Genomic DNA, 20,498 nt, shown 5'->3' with positions numbered 1-20,498 from the left:
AATAAGAATACCTGAGAAGATGTTAGGAATTCTTCAGAGGAATCAGAAAGAGAGTAAAAGATCAATGTTGTACCTGCAATGTTTACCTCCTATCGATTCCTGTTGTCCCTGTCACAGTCCAGGTGCCATCCACACCTCCCCCTGGAGGAGGGATAGAGCCGTGATTCCTGAGGGCTTATCATGGGCTCCCAGCACTTGTTGCACAGCCACTGCCTGCCCTTTCACTGTGGAGATGGTACAACTGAGACCAACAAGAGCTGGGATCTGGAGTGGAATGTGACCCTAAGCCAACAATAATGACAACGTCAGTGCAAATTTCTGAACATTTATGGACTCAATGCAAGTCTTCTAAGGACTTTCCATCTTCATCATCAATTATTCACAACAACTCTACTTAAAAAGCACATTAGAAATGATATTTTATAGATAAAAAAAATTTATTCGAGTTGATAACATAGAGAAGGGTAAGAGAGCCACAGGGTCAGACTCATATTTCACACTGAGCCTGAGGAGGTCACTTTTGCAGGACCCTACAAGGTTTGACGCTTCACACTGGTAACCCCCTGCTTCCTCCTTCCTGATGATGTGTGTGGTGAGGGTGCTGTTGTCCTGGCACAGCTTCATCTTCTCTGTGAGCTCTAAACTCTGGTCATTGGAGAATCACTGGATGGAGATCCCGGTATCATTTGTGAGGCAGGTCAGGACCACAAGGTCCTTATATTCTGTGACTGGGGTCCTTATGTCCTATGCTGACTCAGATGGAGGGCTTTTACACTGGCTCTGTGGAGAAAGAGAGGAAGTGACAGACTGAGTGTGGGCCTGGGCCCTGGGGCCGTGCTCCTCCCTTAGAGATCTCAGCCACTTATGGAGCGCCAGTAAGCTCTGTAAAGATGGTCCAAAGGATGGCCCTGACACCTGCAGAACAATGAGTATCTTTGTTCAGGTGATGATGTATAAGGAGATGGCCACAGCACCCCTTTGATCCCCAGATTACCCCAGGGTTACCCCTGAACTGTCCCCCTGGACATCTCTATAGTGTCAGGTCCAGAATCCTCTTCTCATCCCACGTTATACAACCTCATTATCAAGTGGAACTTTTCTCTCATGGCTTTCACGGATTATTCCTAGAACTTTCTTTGACTTCAGAAAAGAACAGGCCACATTCACTATATGCACTTCCGTTTGTGTTGGGAAAGGTAGGCTCGCCAGCTCTGTCCATCTCTGGGGCCAAGGGAATGTTACATAAAATGGGAAGGTATTTTATTCTTGTTAAATAATTTATTAGGGACTGGGGATGGCCCCGGCCAGTCTTCACAACCTTGGGACCTGAAAAGCTTCTAATTTAAAGGATTTCTCAATCTGAACTGGACATTAATTTGCAGGTCTGTAGATTGAATATCAGTGAAGGAAATCTCTAAACAAAAGTAGTTACAATTTTATCAAAAGACAGGCACTGTTAGGAAGAGAACGAAACTACTCAATATGACAAAGGTCATAAATGAAAAGCCCATAGCTAACATCAAACTCGGTGAAACACAGAAAACTTTTCTCTAAGATCATGAATAAGAAAGGATGCTGTTTTCAGTACGTCTGTTCTACATAGTAGATGGGTCTTAGCCAGAAAAATGAGGCAAGAAGAAGAAATAAAAGGCATCCAAATTGGAAAGAAAGAAAAAAATGATCTCTTTTAGCAGAAGGCATACTCTTATATGTTGAAAACCCTAAAGATTTTACCCCCCACACAAAAATTGTTAGAACTAATAAAGTAATTCAGTAAAATTACAGGAGACAAATGAACACTCAAAATCACTTACATTTTTAAAGAATAAAAATGAATAATCCAAAAAAAAAACTAAGACACTTCTATTTACAATAGCATCAAAAAGATAAAATAGTGAGGAATAAACTTAACCAGGGAGGTGAAACATGTGTACAGTGAAAACCACCAAATATTCTGAAGGAACTTACAGAACACACAAATAATGGAAAGATATCCATGTTCATGGATGGGAAGAATCAGTGTTGTTAAGATGCCAAAATACTCCTAACTATCTACATATTTTATCTAATCCCTATCAAAATCCCAATGAAATTTTTGCAGAAATAGAAAAACCTAAGCTAAAATTCAAGAGACCCTGAATAGTTAAAACAGTCTTTAGAAGGAGAACAAAATTGGAAGACTCTCACTTTCTGGTTTCAAAACTAACCACAGGACTAAAGAAGTAAAACAGTGTGGCACTGACATAAAGACAAACCTAGATCATGGAATACAATAGAGATCCAGAAATAAAGCCTTGATTATATGATCAGATGATTTTGACAAGGGAGCCAAGATCATTCAATGGAGAAAGGACACTAATGTTCTTAGAAAACTGGATATCCACACGCAGAAGAATAAAGCTGAATCATTGCCTTCCACCATACACAAAAATTAACTCCAAATGGATCAAATCCTGAAGTAAGACCTAAAACTCTTAGAAGAAAATGTAGGGGGAAAGCTTTGAGATTGGACTTGACAATGATTTCTTGATTATGATAAATAAAATAGGCAAAAAAAAAGAAAAAATAGGTAACTTGGACTTTGTCAAAATAGAAAAATTTCAGTTCATTAAAAGATACAATCAAAAGACTGAAATGAGACCTGTGAAATGGGGGAAAATAATTTGTAAATTATATATCAATAAAGGGTCAATATCCAGAATATACAAAGAACTCCTAAACTCAACAACAAACCAAATAACCTGAACGAAAAATAGGCAAAGTACTTGAATAAACATTTTTCCAAAGAAGAAATACAAATGGCCAATAAGCACATGAAAAAATGCTCAACATTACTAATCATAAGGGAAATACAAATAAAAACTGTAGTCAGATAACCCCTCATATCTGTTAGAATGGCTACTATCAAAAAAACAAAAAACAAGTTCTGGGGAAGATATGGAAAAATTGCAACCCTTGTGCATTGTTGGCAGGGAGGTAAAATGACACAGCTACTGTGGAAATTGGTATGGCAATTATTCAAAAACTTTTATACAGAATACCATAAGACCTATTACTTCCAGGATCTGACTGTTGATTGACCACATGTAGGTGGTGTTCTGAGTCTCAAGTTCTCATTAACACTTCAGGTCCTTGTGCTCCACGGGGTTGGGGTTGTTGCTTGTGATGACAAGTCTGGGTAAATCTGCTGTGCAGATTAACAGAGAGACCATTACCCTGTATGATACCTCGAATCCTCCTAGGAATCTTCAATCAAAGTTGGCATCTCTTACATCTCAGCCAACCCAAATCCATAAAAGAGTAAAGTAGGTTTGTGTATATGAAGACAAATGCATGAAGATCAGAGCACTCAGAGAGTGTAAGTCTGCATGCTCTATGTTTGGGAGAAAGCATGGACTTTCTCAAGTGTCAATATGTTAGCAGAGTTTAGAAAAGATGGAGGAGGAGAATCAGAGACCACCATAACACCCCAACCAACCCTCCACGCGTTTCCTTGTACTTCAGTGTCCATCTGACTGCGTGGCCATTCTGTCTCACTGCGCACACCTCCACCACCCAGTAAGCTGTGTGTTCTCTGAGGCACCATTTTCAAGGTTCTCCTAGAGATGGGTAATGATGGATTTGGAGTTTTAGTACAAATAACACATGAGGACCAGGAGCAAGCAAGCATGGCAGTCAGGTGGGTACTCAGGGATCAGGGAAAAGATGTGGATCTGATCTAGGTGACTGTAATTGACATGAGCCAGTGACCCAAGAAATGATAGAGTCCAAGGAATTATCCAGAAAAGAGTGAGGGGACAGGAAGGAGCTTCCTGGCTTTGGCAGCAGAACCTGATCTCTGTCCTTGGTCTTTAAGGTCTTTTCTGTCTCTGCTGAGGGCAGGTGTGGACATATGAAAATGCAAAAGAGTGACTGATGGAAAGTGGGGAGCTTGAACTTGCTGCAAATATGGCCCTCATAGGCCATTTGTGTTTGGTGATTATGTGATAGGAATTTGATGAGAAGTTAAAATTCTTCCATATGGGAAGTTATGATTAATACTCCAGGCTCTCAGACCAATTTCAGGAAGGCCTATTTCTCTAGAGAGCAGTAAAAGACTTGACCATGGGTCTCAGCCCCTGGAGGGTAAGGCAACCTGTCCTGTGTGGCCAGAAGTTCCAGGACTCTGCATCCAGGTTCCAGTCTCTGAAGAGATTTTGCATCATTCATTTATTCATTCATTCATTTATTCACCATTCATTCCTTCCTCCATCTGAAGCAAATGAGAGTTTGTTACACATGGGCCAGGTGCTGGCTGCAGGTGAACAGTGCGGAGTGAGATGTCAATGTCTTTCCCTTATTCTCCAGTGGGAGTGACACCAACACATCAAGAAAGTAACTGATTTCAATTCCAGTGCAGGGAGGTTGGGTCAGCCACCTGAGAGGGCAGCCTAGACATTCCTGCACTGACTCTGATGGTTGATGCAGGTAATTTAGTTCTAGAGTAAACTTGCCTGAATTCTCCATTTGCTCTCACTCCCCAGACCAGACTCTCTCCCTCTGAGCTGGGGACAGCTAAGAAGAAAGGATATGGAATGACAGTTGGTCTTGGGGTCCACAAACACCTAACACGGCCCCTGTTGAAGCAGAGTATGGGACAGTGGCTGCAGACAGTCCTCCTGTCTGCTGCTCATGATCTATTTTACCTTGGTTCAGTGACTTTATCTCCCTTTGCCTCATTTCTCCTCAATGAAGTAGGATAAATATTTGACCGACAGGTTGTCAGTGAATGACCTCTAAATATTCATAATCCCTGACTTAAATCTTGCCAGAGAGGAGCTTCCCCTATGAATGGCATATGTTATTGTTTGATTACAAGAGATAATTCCCCTGGGCCTGATCCCTGATGGATGAAGAGCTGCCAGCAGCATCTTCTCTCCTCTGGTCCTCTGCTGGGGGCATTGACCTTACTCTGGAGTGTCTTAAGTCCTCCAGGGATGTCAGCTAATGGCCTAGGGACCTTGTCCATCTGTGCTCTCCATGCTGAGTTTCAGGTGAAGGATCAGGCTCTGCCCCTGCCCGGATGTGGCTCTTAGGGCTCAGCCCTGGCTGGTGACCAGCTCAGAAGCCTTGGGACTCAGGCAGCCAGGAAATCATTTCTCCCAGTCAGCTTTGCCCGTGAAGCCAAAACCCAACCCTGGCACAGGCTCCCCACGGTCATTGGAGTTAGGAGCCCTGGGACAGGTGTCTGGGCAAGGTCTTCCTGAGCTGGGCTTCTCTGTGAGAATCCCAGGAAGCCTCTCAGCAGGGCCCTGACAGAGCCCTGCAGGGTCTTTCTCAGGGCCATGATCCCAGGGATTGTCCCACGGGGCCAGACTGAGATTGATCTCCTTCGACTGAGTTACTCTCATCATCTGTTTGTTCTCTCTGCAGGGAATAGCTGCAGGGTCTGGATTCTAGGAAAGGAAATCCACTATTTTAATGTTTGTCTCCACTGTGTATATCCTGCACTAAATGCTGAAATCCACACAGGGGACATAATGCAGAGGGGAATGTACGCACAGGCCAGGCCTGTCAATCTTGTGTGTGTGAAGTAGAATTCACCCATCCCAACACCCAGAGGTCAGAGAAGAATCACTCACTGTATATGTGGAGCTGTCCAAGTCCCATATCAATTAGGAAATTTCTTTTTACAACTTCTAGGGTGTAATATCCTGTGTCCTCCTGGGTGGCATTCTGGAACAGCAAGGATCCATCAGCGTATATTTTCTGTCGACCATTGTATCCAGGCCCTGAAGTAATTTTTGATGTATGTATTGCATATGATAGAATGTGAAGTTTGGGTTCTACTCTGTCACCTTTATACCACATATAGGCAGAAAGATTTTGAGGCAGATTGGTGACAAGGAGAATAACATCGGTCCCTACAACAGCTTTGGATGGCACTGATTCAATGTTGAATCCAGCAGTGGTGGGTGGGTTCCAGATGGTTGAGAGTAAGACTAGGAGGGAAGAGAGAGAGATCAATCAATGTTTAGACCTTGTTGAAATTAATAATAATAATAAGTTTTCACATATTGAGGTATATGGGGAAGCTATTCTGGTTTAAATCTGATTCTGAGTAAAACTTGTTTTTCCCAGAGCAGCCTGACTTATGACCCTCTGCCCACGCATTGCACATCTGCTTCAAACATTTTCCAAAGCAAAGAATGCACTCTGTAAAGACAGTGATGAGTGTCTCCCTTTTATGACTCCGATACCAGTACCTCTTTGATGATAATCTTTCTTCCAAGAGAACCAAGGACATGTTGACCTGCTGCGTACGTGCTAAACATCTCCTTGTGACTTAAAAATAATGTTCTCCTGTCATACTTGATACATGTTCTTTGTTCTGAAATGGTATATAACCATGCTGTAAACCATGGTTCTCTGGAGTGCTTTCTTCCCTGGGGAATCGAACACCTTCAGGTTAGTCCTCACATAGGCTTGTTAAATATCTCTCTAATCTGCAGATTGGTTATTGATTATTTGTTTTGACCACCTACGTATTGTGATGGAAAGATGAGTCCCTGGGTCCCAAGCAGGTGTCTTCATCTCTTAGACTTGGTGCACGTTCACGTGTATGTGTCTCTTGCTGGTCAAGGTGAGCAGCCTGACTGCCATTACTGCAGCCCCTTTGAACTTGGTATTACCTCTCTTCCTAATACTCTCCCCAGGTGTCTGCTTGGCTCACTCCCTCACTGCCCTTGAGCCCTTATCCCTCTCAGGAGCATCCTTGGGAGATGCCTTCCCTGACAAACTGCTCTAAAGACTTCCGTCTTCACTTTATGACCTTTCCCTGGTCTGTTCCCTTCATGACACTGGTCATATCCTAACATCACATTCTAGATCTCTTTGCTTATCTGTCCTCCTACCCAAGGAATGTGAGCTCCTGAGGGCCTCTGATCTTGTTGTTCCCTCAGTGCCTGGAAGAGGCTGCAAAAACCTTTGGATGAATGAATGAGTTTTCCCAGAGCCCTCCACTTCCTAGTATTTATTTGTCAATATCTGAAGGTGGTAGGCAAGGACAATGTGTAGCACTCCTGATTATGTTTTTTATTGTTGTTTTTGCGTCTCCTCACATAAATTATTATTTTCATCAGTTTTTAAAATTCAAAACTTATTGATGAATAAGTTGGGAAATAAACAGTAACAGAGGTTTTGCTGTGCCTCACCAATTCCAATTCACTGAGAATTTCCTGTTTCTGAGCCCTCTCCCCCTCATCCTACTCTGCTTCCATGTCCTCCCTCCTCAGGTCCAAACAGAGGTCCTCTGTCCCCTCTCAGAGCCCTGTCCTCCCCAGGAGACCCCAACCAGTCTCTGTTCTCCCATCTCCCACCCACTCTCAGGGTATCATCCCCTCTCACCTGCCAGCAGGAGTCCTTGACAGGGGACATGACCTCTGTGGACAGAGGCTGAAGGAGTCTCCATGGTGTCTGCTGCCTGCTCTGTCACTTCCTCTGTGAGAAGAAGTTTGACTCCAGAAATGCTCACAAGCACTGTTGTCCAAACAGGTCAACTCTGCTGTCCTTCCTTCCCCTGCACTGAGCCTTCTCCCTGGGCAGAAGTCCTACCAAGTCACATGGGTTAGGGGCGGGGCCTCTGCCAAGGATCCTCCCTTTCTGTCCCCTCATCCCCGCCTCCCTCATCCCCTTCTTTCTCTTTCTCTTCTAACTACATTTCTGTTGCCTGGTAACTGCTGAATCCTCTGCCTTCTTTAGCAGTGATTCTCATCCATTTACACACACACACACGCACACACCCTTGTTTGGACAAGCAGAAGCCTAGGGAGTCTTGTCCTGGGCAGTCCCCACAGGGTCCCAGTGCACAGTCACCCTCCCTACTCTAATCCCTGTCAGGCTTTTACCTTCAGAGCAGGAGCCCAGGGGCTACATGAGGTGAATCAGAATCACCTGTGTAAGTTGATAAAGATGGTGAATGTCCAAGCGACACTTTAGAAAGGCTAATTTAGTAGCTTCCCTGATAACGTGGATGCCTGGCAGGCTGAGACTCCATGATGTGAGGGGTGGAGCAGCTTCTCCCCTTTTCTTGTGCACAAGGAGGGTCTGCAGATCCTGCTAAAATGCAGATTCTGACCTGGCAGGGGAGGGGTGGACTTGAGAGTGTGCATCTAACAAGCTCTCAGATGATGCTGATCACACTGGCCTGCAGAGTACACTTTCAATGGCAAGGCTGAGGGAGAACCCTGTCCCCTAGGAGGATGAACCACCCACCCCAGCATTGCTCTCTGCTGTGTCCTGGCCTTGGGGTCTGTCAGCACCAAACAGAGACCCAGGAGTCCTCAAACCTGGAGGATTATTTGTGTTTGTGACCCAGAAACCCATCTGGGTACCAGAGTCTTCCCAGTGTCCTCAAGTGCTCTGGGAAGGTTGGACTTATTCCCACCAGGAAGGTCACAGAGATGACTCTTGGGGTAAAAAAGGGGCAAGCTGAGTGATGATCGCTGAGGGGACCTGCCCTTCATCTCCGGTGTCAACAGCCTGGACTCTGCTTCTAGGGACAGAGACCCAGTATGGGTGTCTAAGAAAGAGCTGAAGTTCCTGGGTGTGAAGGGGTAGGTTTCCTGCATGTCCTGGGTGAAAGGACAGTTGTGGTGGTAGGTCAGGTGGCGGTGGGCTCCCTGGTCCTTGGGGAAAGGTTTCGGGAGACCATCCCTCTCCATGTCTGTTGGCTGAGCTGTGGCTCAGAGCCTGTCCATGTGCCCCCTGACTATTTTGGGCCCCCCTGTCGTCTGCCTGGCTGACTTTCTTGTGGTCACCCTGCCTTCCCCATGGGTGGTGCCAGGCAGGGAGTGGAGAGCTGCACAGGGCCCTCTGACAGAGCAGAGTGCTCTGTGGCACTTAGAAGGGGAATGTGGGAGAGACCAGGCAGGGACCAGTTAGGACAAGACCAGAAGGACCTGTTGGACAGAGGGATGGAAATCAGGCTCCTTCTCTACCTCCTTAGCTAAAGCCATATTCATGAGTTAATTCCCTGCCAGTTGTCTGTGTGTCCCAATGTCACTCCCCAAAGGGCATGAGGAGACCTGCAGCCAATGTCAGGGGTGTACCAGGGATACTGATCAGGCTTCAGAGGGTGTGAACTGGCCCTGAGCCCTGAACAGAGGTGGGCTCTGACCTCCAGGCTGAGAGACCTGTCTGCCAGGGTCCTGTCACTGTGGGTCCCAGGCTTCCCAGCTCCATCCCAGGGCAGGGTGAACCCAGCGAGAGGACAGACATTGTCCAGTGGATTACTGATCCAGTGTCTTGTGCTGCCTGGTGAATGTGCTGCCTTAGGAAGAGCTCTCTGCCCCCAAGGTTCAAAAGAAAGACCCGGTGAGTCATCTCTTGAGGTTTCAATGCACCCTAGGATATCTCAAGGCCTGAAGGGCTAGTCCCCAGAATGGCCTGTGTTTCTCCCATCACAGCACTGGGATGTTGCATCTGAGTTATCTGTGTCCCTGTTGTCATCTGCTCTAGTTCCCACAAGTCCCAGAACATGGAGCAGCTCCACATAGAGACTCAACCAGGGGAGCCAATGGGTTTCTCTGTTAGGGAGGAGAGGCCCCTGTGTGACCCTTATCCCCTCAGAGGTGGAAGCAAACACCGATCCAGGTTCTCCTGTCCCATCCTGGATGGGAAATTCTCCCTTGTTTTACCTGCCTCTATGGGCTAGTGAGATGTCTTCAGGGAACTACAACCAGGTGTCCCCACAGACCATGGGCCTTGGGGACAGGGAGTCACCCCCTAACTTCCTTTGTGATCAGAGTAGGGCTCCATCTTCCTCTGGTGGTAACTTTAGCTGAACAGAGTATCCAGAGTTTGTGTCAAGTCAGGTCTCTGTTAGGAGAAGAAGGACACAGGCTGCTGGCTGAGGGCCTCTGGGGAGAAGAGAATTCATTCAAAAAGTAGAGATGGGGAGGAGTTGTGAATTTCTGGGCTGAATGGGGAATGATGCCTCTCTGTTAGGAGTTCCCGGTCACCCTCCTGACTCTACAAGGGGCAAAGTCCCGTCTCTGAGACAGCTGTGTGTGCTTGCTTGCCTCCTCTCATGTTGATGCCAATGCCCCTGTGTCTACATGGGACATGCTCAGACCCGCAAGTGTCACATGGGGGTAACAAGCTGCTCATGTGGTTTCCCTCATCTATTTAACAGTGTTTGTTAAGCATCTGTTACTGCATACAGACAGGGATGGCTAGGTATCTGGCCTGGCTCAGGTCTCAACCTCACAGACATTGTGGCTGGAATGGAGGCTTCTGTTCAGAGTCCCCCATGGGCCCAAAAAAGGGACCCAATGTGCCTATCTATCATCAGAGATTATTTGTGGTGGCCTGTACCCTGCCTCTGCCTCTGCCTCTGGCTCTCACTGCAGGTTCCTCATCAAACCTCTGTCTCTCATCCTAGCTCTGCCTGAGGCCTCAGCACCGCCTCCCTGGCACAGGAATCTGGATATTCTTGGGTGCCAAGCCAACCAAACCCTCCACCCATGTGATGCTCCTGGCATCTGAGAGAAGGGCCAGGTGATGAGATCAAAGTGTCTTGTGGGGAAGTACCTGCAAGCCTTGGGGCCCACCACCTGTGGGGACTGGTGGGTCTGTCTGGTGACATCTTGGAGGGTAGTTGCAGGGTCCAGGTACACCCAGGAACTGCTCATGAGAGATGAGCATTGAGTCAGTGCTTTCCAGCAGGTGTTTGGCTTCTGGAATTTCCTCATGTCCCCGGAAGCAGCTGGAGGCAAAGAACACAGGGTTCTGGTGATGGTTCAGATGGAGCCACAATGAGAGCTTGGGACTATCTGGCCATGGGCCTTGCACCTGCTTAGCATTTCCCTGGGGACGTGGGGACATCAGGATACAAGGACAGCCCAAGCCACCTCTGCTGTCTTGAGGATCAGGGGAGCTCTGGCATTAGCTTGTCCTGCTGCTGGTTGCAGGTCGTAGGATCTGGGAGAGGGCCCAGGAGCAACCTCTAGTTTTGTATTTGACATTTAAAGGGAAAAAGTGGAGTCATTTCCACCAGGTCACAAAATTGTAGATAGCCTGTTGACAGAAGGACACTCTTACATCATTGTGAAAATGAACCTAATGCACTGGATGCTCTTTTAAGGAAACATAAATAACTGTTTTAGTTTTATCACTAACTGTGATGCATGTTTCATTCTCTAGCTCAGTATTAATGTCAGATTTTGTAGTTTATCACTTAAGGAAATGGCGAAAGCTGACCATGTTTCATGTTTTAGCATGATTTATTTTTGTCCATTTCTATTGGTCATCTCTGTGGAGAGAGTCACATTTCCCCCAAGTAGTTGGAAGGCATCTGACAACCAAAAAAGTGTCCCAATGCTTCTGGGTGATGATGATGGCAGTCAAGTGGAGGTCTGTTCAAGGTAGGTGAAGGGAAGTGTTTTTGAGAACTCTTCACTCAAAATGAAGAGTAAAAGGCACCTCTTGGACCTATCACAATGTTGGGATGGAGGGATGGAAGAAGGACAGAAATAGAGGTCAGTAATTTAAGTATCAAATCCAAGAGTGGACAATAGATTCTGCCTAGAGTGAGAGCAGATGGGTGAATGGCAAGAACACTAAAAAGGACCCCACATTCACACACAATGAGAGATCCTCCAAAGCGCTTATTTAGAGTGGATCCTGGGTTGTGTGGCAGGGTGCTGTCAGTCCACGGAGCTGGTATTGAGGCCCTGACATTGGCCAGTCTCTGACAAAATCCACTTTTTGAGTGTAAAATCATTCTTAAGGAATGATGCCAAAGTATGTGGTTCTGAAGAAAGAGAAAACTTCTATGATATAATTTTATTCTTAATAGTGATAGACATGACTTTACATTCATTGCTAAGCCATTTCTTAAGATAGTAAGAGCATCAGACTAGACTGTCTAACGACATGGCATATAGATTTATCATCACGTAGTTTTTCATTTCAATGCCTATAGTATCTCCCTCATCTGACTTTGCAGTACAACCCAGTGTGTCATTCTGACTTGTGGTTACACCCTTTGAAAAAACCCCAGTCTTCCAGATGGTGAACTACAGGCAGCCATAAGTTAATCACCCCTAAATATGCCTCCTTTTGAATCTGAATGTGCCCTTTGTCCAAGTTCAGCCCTAATCTCTTAGCTCCCCTGGCCCCTTTTTGCTCTTCTTCCAGCAGGTACAGTCCACTAGAGGGCACTCGTGCACCTCCTTGAGCTCCTACGGACATTTTCCATCACCTGAGACAAACACAAATGTTTTTTACTGCCACAGCTCCCAGCCTTCAAATACTTCTTAGATTTGCTCTGGGTGAAGCCCCTGGGACAGACATCAGGAGCCCCAGGGAAGACCTTCCCATTGGAGATTGCGGCAGCATGGACTGGTGACTTGGAACCAACCCCAGGGCCCTAGACACTGGAGAGATGGATGATTCTAAGCACACTTGGCAGTGAAGGCTGGACTCTCAGGGCCCAGATACCCATGCCCAGGTGTGGGCACTGGGGGCAACAGCCATGAACTTGTGGCTATGAAGGCTGTATCACTTAGGATTTGTGCACACAGGCCTTGGCAAGGCTGCTGTGGAATATTCCAGACTGGGCCTTCCACAGTAGGATACTGGTCCTCCCAGGTATTTCAAGAGTCTTTCTACTGGGAAGAATCAGAAGAAATCTTGTAGGGGAGGAAGACATTTCCTCTAACTGCTGTGGGTACTTCTGGCCGGAGAACAAATTAAATTCACATGAGACAGAATAACAGGAGAAAGTTAAACAAAGCTTTATAACATGTTTACATGGGGGAGGCTCAGGCAACCTGAGCAACTCGCCAAAGTGGCTGAAGCCACCACTTTAAATATCACCTTCAGCTAAAGACAAAGGAGGATATGAGGGTGGGAGGAGTCGATCAGGGGAGATTACCATACAAGTACAGTAAACAAGAGTTAGGTTATTATGCAGACTTGAGTCCTTGCCTTCCACATTGATAAGAGTTTCTAGAGATAAGGTCATCCCTCCTTCCTGGTACAGAGAGGTAGACACCTTTACAGATGGAGATTTCCTTTACAATGTAAATGTCTCTTAACAAAGCATAAGTAAATTCTACTTTTCAGAGCTTCTTTCCTGTCTGCAGTTTTTAAAAGTAATCAGCCAAAAGTAATCCTCATGCCAAAGAGACGTATCTTGGGGTGGCCAATTCCAGTCCCCCACAATGTCATTCACTGTGGCACAGCTTCTTTCAGGGCCTGAGGGAGCAGGTGGTGTCTCGGCTTCACCATCAACTCCAAATCAGGACCCAGGACACTGGAAGTGTGAGGCCCTGTCCAACTCCAACTCTCAGGGCACCATTGCTGGGCTGTCTGTGGGTAAATTGGCCTCCTCTCCCTGCAGTGAAGGAAACGGACCCCAGAGTTCCCTCATGTAGGGTTGGACAATAAAGGGGCACAGGTGCTTTTGGGCAGGTGGAAGTGAGGAGAGGCTGTTACTCCTGCAGGGAGGAGGGATAGATGGTGGACAGACAGGAGTGCCCAGCCATTACAGCTGCTGAAGCTGAGTCATTTCCTCTGGAAATCCAGCCTTTTCCCTGCAAAGATTAAAGAACTTCCCAGTTCAGTGCTTCTGGCTGAGGCCCCTCTGTTCTGTTCCCTGAGCCAGTCCTACATCAACTCTCTGTTCCCATCACACTTGAGTAGCTCTGTTTGAGTGCCCAAATTTCTCAGTACACCCAGATCTTCAGAATGGTTATGGCCCCCTCTCCCCAGCAGTCTGGAGGCCATATCCTGCCTCCCTGGTCAGCTATGGGACCTGGCTCTCGGGCTCTATCACCGTGATTATCAATCATCTGCCAGGCTGTGGCAGCAGGTGAACAAAGGAGAGAGGCAGGGACAAATGTGAGCCACCCTGTGTGTCCGCAAGTGGATGTGTCAGGGAGGAACTGAGGAAATGACTGAGCTTCCTGCTAATTTATATGTGGGCAGTGCGGGCCCTGGAACTTAATAGAGAATGCATGGATATTTTCTTATTTCTTAGGACAGGCTTTTGTGTCTGGAATTATAGGAATCCCTTGATGTCATCCTCAACTTCAATCCCACCCATTTTGGTCACAGACTGAAAATATCCCACCCTAGAGCAGAGTTGGCCTTGGGGCTGAGGCACTGGCAGCCTGGGCCGGGACCCTCTTTATGCACAGCTCCTTCAGAGAGATGTGTTCTCTGTTGGGAATAGTGAGCCGCCCTCCCTGGACATTAGTACTCATCTCCCTGATGTCCTTTCTCCACTCCACAGACCTTCTACCCATCTGAGGCCCCAGCCTTCACCCCCAGTCTCCTGTCAACCTTCAGGACAGCCTCTGAGCTGAACGCCCCAGGGACATCCTGTGGGTCATTTGCACTCCTTGCTCTGCTCCTGATGCTGCCTGGTGCTGTCTGAGATCCTGTAGGTTCCCTGAGGTGTGTGTGTATGATGGGCCCCTACACAATGTGAAATCTCAAGGTGAGAGAATTTGATTGTCATGTCACAAGTATTTATTTTAAATGAAAAGATTCATGGTTAGGACTTCTACGTCTAATAAATGAGGGCTCATGTTGCAGATTGGATCACTCTTAATCTTCCTGTTTCCTGATGTTAGAATGACACATTCATGCCCTTTACCTACACATTGCAGCTCTTCTCACTAGAAGGAGACGAAATCCCACCCCAGCCCCATTTATCTCAGGCTCGCCCATAAGCACATTGAGTCCAGGGATTTTCAAAAAGCTCCCCAGATAATCCTCAAGAAATCTGAGAATATGAGAAACATTTCCCTAAATAGTGTAATTTGCGAGATTCCATAAGAGATTGCTGCCATATTGTAGGTTACAGAGATTTGCAAATGGTGTCTCCTTATCCTAATCTATAAAACTAAACCAAAATACTCAAGAAATTATATAATCAGTTATGTAGGAGTACCAGGAGTCTTAGAGATAAAAATATTACCTGTGGCTCTAAACCTCTCTCAAAAAATAGCAGAAAACAATAATTGGGAAGTTACTCTTCCCCATTCTCCCACACTGGGCACTTCAGACCAGCATGTATCACAGACTCCATCACTGTTTGGGCAGCCAGATCAACAACTCACCTGCATTTTGGACTAAAGTTAGGACCCAGCCCTTAAAGCTGTTGGAACAAGCACTGCAAATGATGATGGCAAGACTGGCATGTATAAATAGCTACACCAAAGGGAGTCTTCCTGGAAAAGGTACTCAGAAGATTTTAGTCTTCATGATCTTGCAAAAAAATTAATGGAAATTTGGATCTAGTCCAGTGAATGAAAGGACCTGGAGACCCACCCTCCCTATTCACCCACACCCACACCAGCATCCCCTCAAAACCAGAAATGGCCGGTGTGCATGAAGCATGGGGGCAGGTCATGCAGGGCCTTTGGGGCCACAGGAAGGAGTTTGTGCCGTAGTCTGAGTGTGGTAGGAAGTCACTGAAGGGTTTTTGTATTTGCTGTTTGATTTGTTTTCTGATAGTGACAGATGTTTCCTCACAGCCCTCAGAAGGAACCAACCCTGTTGACAGCTTGATCTCAGACTTCAGTATCCAGGACTGTAAGATAAAAAATTTCCTTTTGTTCTAAGTCACTTGGTTTGTGGGACTTTGTCATGGCAGCCATAGCAAACTAATACACTACACTTAAAAAGTAAGAATAAACAGATGAACTTAATTTAATTTAATTTAGTTATCTTTTATTTTATCCCAAATGATATACTTTTGATATTTAATCAATATAAATTTATTAATGAGGTATTTCATCTAAACATGCATCTTGGGAAGATACTTTCTTCATCTTGCAAACCTGTTCTGGCTCTAATTGGAACATAATATCTGCTTTAAAGGGTTAATCCCAGAGAATTGGGAAAGCCATAAGCCTTTATAACTTTAAAATCCAAAGTCTTTTACCCAAGTGTGAAAAAGAATGTCTCTTTCTTTCTCTATGTTGTAGGGTTTCAGACACTCTGGTCCCTGAATTTTAGATCCAATTTTATGAGCTTGAGCCTTTATGACCTTTCTGGCACTTTCAGGAACCCATAGCATCTGACACCTGAGGAGAGAAAGACCCACCACAGAATTTGCAACATTATACTGAGCTACTGACAGAAAGTTCTCGTGGTTCTCCAGCATGATGTCTTTATATAAGTTTTTCTGAGAGGGTTTCAGGATCCACATCCATGGCCACATCCTTGAAGGCCATGGCTCTCGCAAATTTAAGCCCATTCATAAGTCACCTATCATCAACACCTATGCCTCCTAGATAAAGTTCTTGAGCACTGATAATAGAGGAGGGACCTGAAACAAAATGTATTGATCATTTCCTTCTGGATAAAGAATTTTGGGAAAATTATATTTCTCAGCTGCTTTTGGTTTAAAAGAAAGGGGTCTGTGCCTGTTGCTTTAAAATCTTCAGGAGAAAAGTATGCTGATTGTGTTCAGTTGGATTAAAATAATGTTTTGTGTGTACTGATGTTGTCTCTTTGGTTTAAATTCTTCAGTGTGCATTTTCTAGTTACTAGGACATTCTTCTGCATAACCACAATAAACCCCTCAATAACAGGAAATGGACAATGACATAATATTACCATTTAATCTAAGGACTCTCTTCAAATTTTGCCATTTTTTCAAATAATATATTTTTATTTCTTTTTCTTTTTCTTTTTCTCTTTTTTGTGGAAGATTAGCCCTGAGCTAACATCTGCTGCCAATCGTCCTCTCTTTACTGAGGCAGACTGTCCGTGAGCTAACATTCATGCCCATCTTCCACTACTTTATATGTGGGATGCCTGCCACAGCATGGCTTGACAAGTCGTGCGCAGGTCCACACCCGGGATCCGAACCTGCGAACACCAGGCCCTCAAAGCAGAACATGTGAACTTAACCGCTGTGCCACTGAGTCAGCCCCTCAAATAATATTTTTAAATCAAAAATGAAACAAAACTAAAAAAACCTAAAACAAATTCCTTTTCCCTTTCCTTCCTGTTTCAGGACCAGGTCCAGCCTGGCATGCTGTACTGAGTTGTCAGGTCTTGGATCTCAGTCTGCTTTTGTTTCATGGCATTGATGTTTTTGAAGAGCTCCCAGACAAGTTTTTGCTGAACACTACTCACTTTGAGTTTGTCTATTATTTCCTCATGAATAGAATCAGTTTATGTATTTTTGGTGGAAATGCCTCAGAATTGATGCTCTGTTCCCTATTATACCAAGAGAGCATAAAATTTATTTATCCCATTATCATTTCGTTGAATTGGTATCTACCAGGTCTCTGCACCATAAACGTAATTAATGTCTTCTGTACTTAGTACTTGAGAAGTATTAAGCATTAACATGTATTTTGGAGGAGATGTTTAGAGACTGCGCTATGTGAACTTCCTGTCCCTCCTCAGACTTTCACCCACTGGAGCAACATCCATTGACATTCTCACCTAAAGCAGTTACTGCCATGATGTTTGTCAGTGGTGATTCTCTATTATGTCATTTCTTCTATACTTATAGTTGGCGTTTCACTGTGGAATCCAGCTTTCTCTTCACTCTGTTTGTTTGTCTATATCTATAAATGTTTGTTTACTAAAAAAAGCAGACGATCTGTCCTGTTGCTTTACTGATATAAGGAATGCTTGGATTTCATTGGGATTAAGTTTTTTTTTTTTTTACCTGTGTCAACTTGGACCAGTGGATTGAAAATAAGATAAATGGGTACCAACCTACCCTGTTTGTTTAAATTTATCAACAATTATCCACATTTAGTCACTGGCAGAAAAATAAATGAAAATGTTCTGATCTGGCATGATTGGCTTCACAAATTTTGAGTGTCTAGATAAGACTGTATACTTTTAATAAGTTATAGATTGCTTAAGAGAAAAGAGAAAGGGCTTCCTTCTCTCCAGAAAATAGAACATTCGAGTAGAAGCAATACTCCAAACACAGCCCATAGTCATCCTTCACCAGTTCATTCATTGCTATAGAATTCATTCTGGTTCCACTCCATCTTGAGTGAGTAATCTCATTCCCACATCTGAAATGCTGAACTGCTCCTCTGGGAGGATCTCGAAGTCATGGAGGGGATGTCATCAGAAGCCTTTGCCCATGAGGACCTAGAAAAGCCCTTGTTCACAGGTCTCTGAGACAGTCCTCTCTGGTGGCAGAGGGGCACTCTGGCTCTCGGAGAAAGACAACGTGAAAACAAAACAAACAAACAAACAAAAAACCCAAAAAAACCTGTCAAGACACTTAAAATGGCTGTGATTAACTTACTTAAAATTTTCAAAAGTGAAAAACCTGGGCCAGCCCCATGGCCGAGTGGTTAGGTTCATGTTTCTGCTTTGGTAGCCTGGAGTTTGCCAGTTTGGATGCGGGGCATGGACATGCACACCACTCATCAGGCCATGCTGAGGCAGTGTCCCACACAGAAGAACTAGAATGACCTACAACTAGGATATACAACTATGTACTGGGGTTTGGGGAGGAAAAAAAGTCAAAAACCTGATGTGGGTTCGTTACTAAAATAATTCAACTTACAGAGAAATGTTGTTGACTAAGTATCATGGAAAACATTCAAAAGATTTTAAAATTGAACTTTGGAAGGGATATGATCTGAGAACTTAACCTTTTCAAGGATGAGAAGAATTGATATCTTAAAAATCAAGGATGTGATAAAGTCAATATATAGCACAGAAAACCCCTCTGACAAGACACAGAATCTTACCTAGGGAGATAAAAAATAAGGCAGAGGAAGCTTTTTAAAATCTCTCAGTAAGAGGCAACTAGTAATCCAGGGAAATTTTGTCCTCTTAACAGAGAGAAAACCAAATTCTAGCTTTATATTAATATAATATTGGTCCTCAAAGCCCCATTTAAAACAATTCTTATACATAAACCCATTAGATCTGGGCCAGCTTTGACCAGGGCAAAGAAAATTCACTCTAAACTTTTTGCCGTTGTCTATATCTGTTCAGGTTTTGTTGTACACTCTTCTCTTCATTTGTATTAACTATATTTTCTTACTATTCTATATTCTTGAGGCTTATAAACAAAAAGTAAGAAAAACAGTTTAGCCTCACAGAGACACAAGCCATTCTAAAACATTTAAAAAAAGAGGATGGGAGGGAAGGACTGAAGATATTGCAGACAGAGCACCAGCCCTTCCTCCACTCGCTCTGCCTCCAATCTGCAGGAGTCAGAAACAGTCACAACCGAAACCTCTGCTTGAAGGTGCAAAAAGCCTCAGACACAACAAAATAAAACAATACAAAGGCAAAAAGAGAGTGAAAAAGAGAAAAAAACCCAAGATACCAGGGAAGAAAATAAAAACTAATTGAATAAATTATGTATACATACATAATATTTTAATGTAAATAGATAATTTCTATATATGTATAATGTACAGCTAAATGAAAACAAAGTTTCATAATTTGATCTAATTAAAAATTCAATATTTCAATTCCCGATTTATATAAGAAAGAATTCATCGAACACAGAGTTCAAAAATGACGCCAACTGGCTTTTGTGCCTCTATATCATAGGTTCTAAATTCTCGTGAGCATTTGCTAAAATGCACCAAGCAACAAAACTTCATGGACTTAATCAATGCTGGAGCTCAGATTATAGTTATACCTGGGGATCTCACCAAATTTAAGCATTGTACCCCCTATAATCTTAGGAAGGTAATCACACATAAAATTGAGGAATAATGGGTATTCTCACTTTAACTGCAGCCTCATCTAAATTTCCCATAGTCATAGTACCCATGGTCCTAAAATATCCCACATTGGGCATAGACACTCTAACATAATGAATATTAAAATTTAGTTTTTGGTGCTTATAAACTGGTTTTATAAAAAGGAACCCCACAAACTCCCCAGGGTGAAATAGTTAATATGGCACAAATAAACTAAAACCAGATCCTCGAGGATAAAAATTGATATAAAAACCTCATTACAAGAGAGTTGATTATCACCATTCCTTCCCCATTTGACAGCCCAATCTTGCCTGTTCTTGAACCTGGAAAAAATAAAGGATGTCTCATCATAGATTACTAGAACCTCAAAAGTGTAGTTCCATCCATAGGGCCCCCAGACCTAATATCCAATATTATTAAAACTACTAATTCCACTCAATAAACAACCAGCAATCATTTTTCTCTCATAGATGGAGCGAACAAGTTCCATTCAGTGCCTGTGTCACAGCTTCTCAACTGCAGACTGACTCCACCTCCGAAGGAATGCAACACACCCTTTCCTTGCTATCCATTGGACACCTCGATGATAGCCTATCCCACACTATCTATGTAGGCAACAGCCTCAATGCATCCACCTTCCTCCAGGAGCACAGATATGATGTTACCTGATGACATCCTCCTCCAATGAGATTCACTTGACACATTTCATTCATTAAGGACACAAAAGTCCAATGTCTTTAGTCCTTTTTGAGTTCTGATGGCAATATGCTTCACTTAGAAATTTTACTT

The 20,498-nt window shown here is 44.2% G+C and overlaps 1 long non-coding RNA gene across 1 annotated transcript; it reads right to left on the bottom strand.

Moving 5' to 3' along the window:
• Nucleotides 1-394: 394 nt before the first annotated feature.
• Nucleotides 395-7,582, bottom strand: LOC100630611 (uncharacterized). Its single transcript, XR_001380894.3, has 3 exons — nucleotides 7,387-7,582; nucleotides 5,622-5,981; nucleotides 395-780 (listed from the first exon to the last, which is right to left on the bottom strand). It is a non-coding gene; the product is annotated as an uncharacterized lncRNA (long non-coding RNA).
• Between the last annotated feature and the right edge of the window lie 12,916 nt (nucleotides 7,583-20,498).

This window comes from Equus caballus, chromosome 10 (genome assembly GCF_041296265.1).
Source record: "Equus caballus isolate H_3958 breed thoroughbred chromosome 10, TB-T2T, whole genome shotgun sequence".
NCBI classification, from domain to species: Eukaryota; Metazoa; Chordata; class Mammalia; order Perissodactyla; family Equidae; genus Equus; species Equus caballus.
The sequence above is the reverse complement of the archived record's forward strand: the minus strand, read 5'-3'. Positions and strand labels throughout refer to the sequence as shown.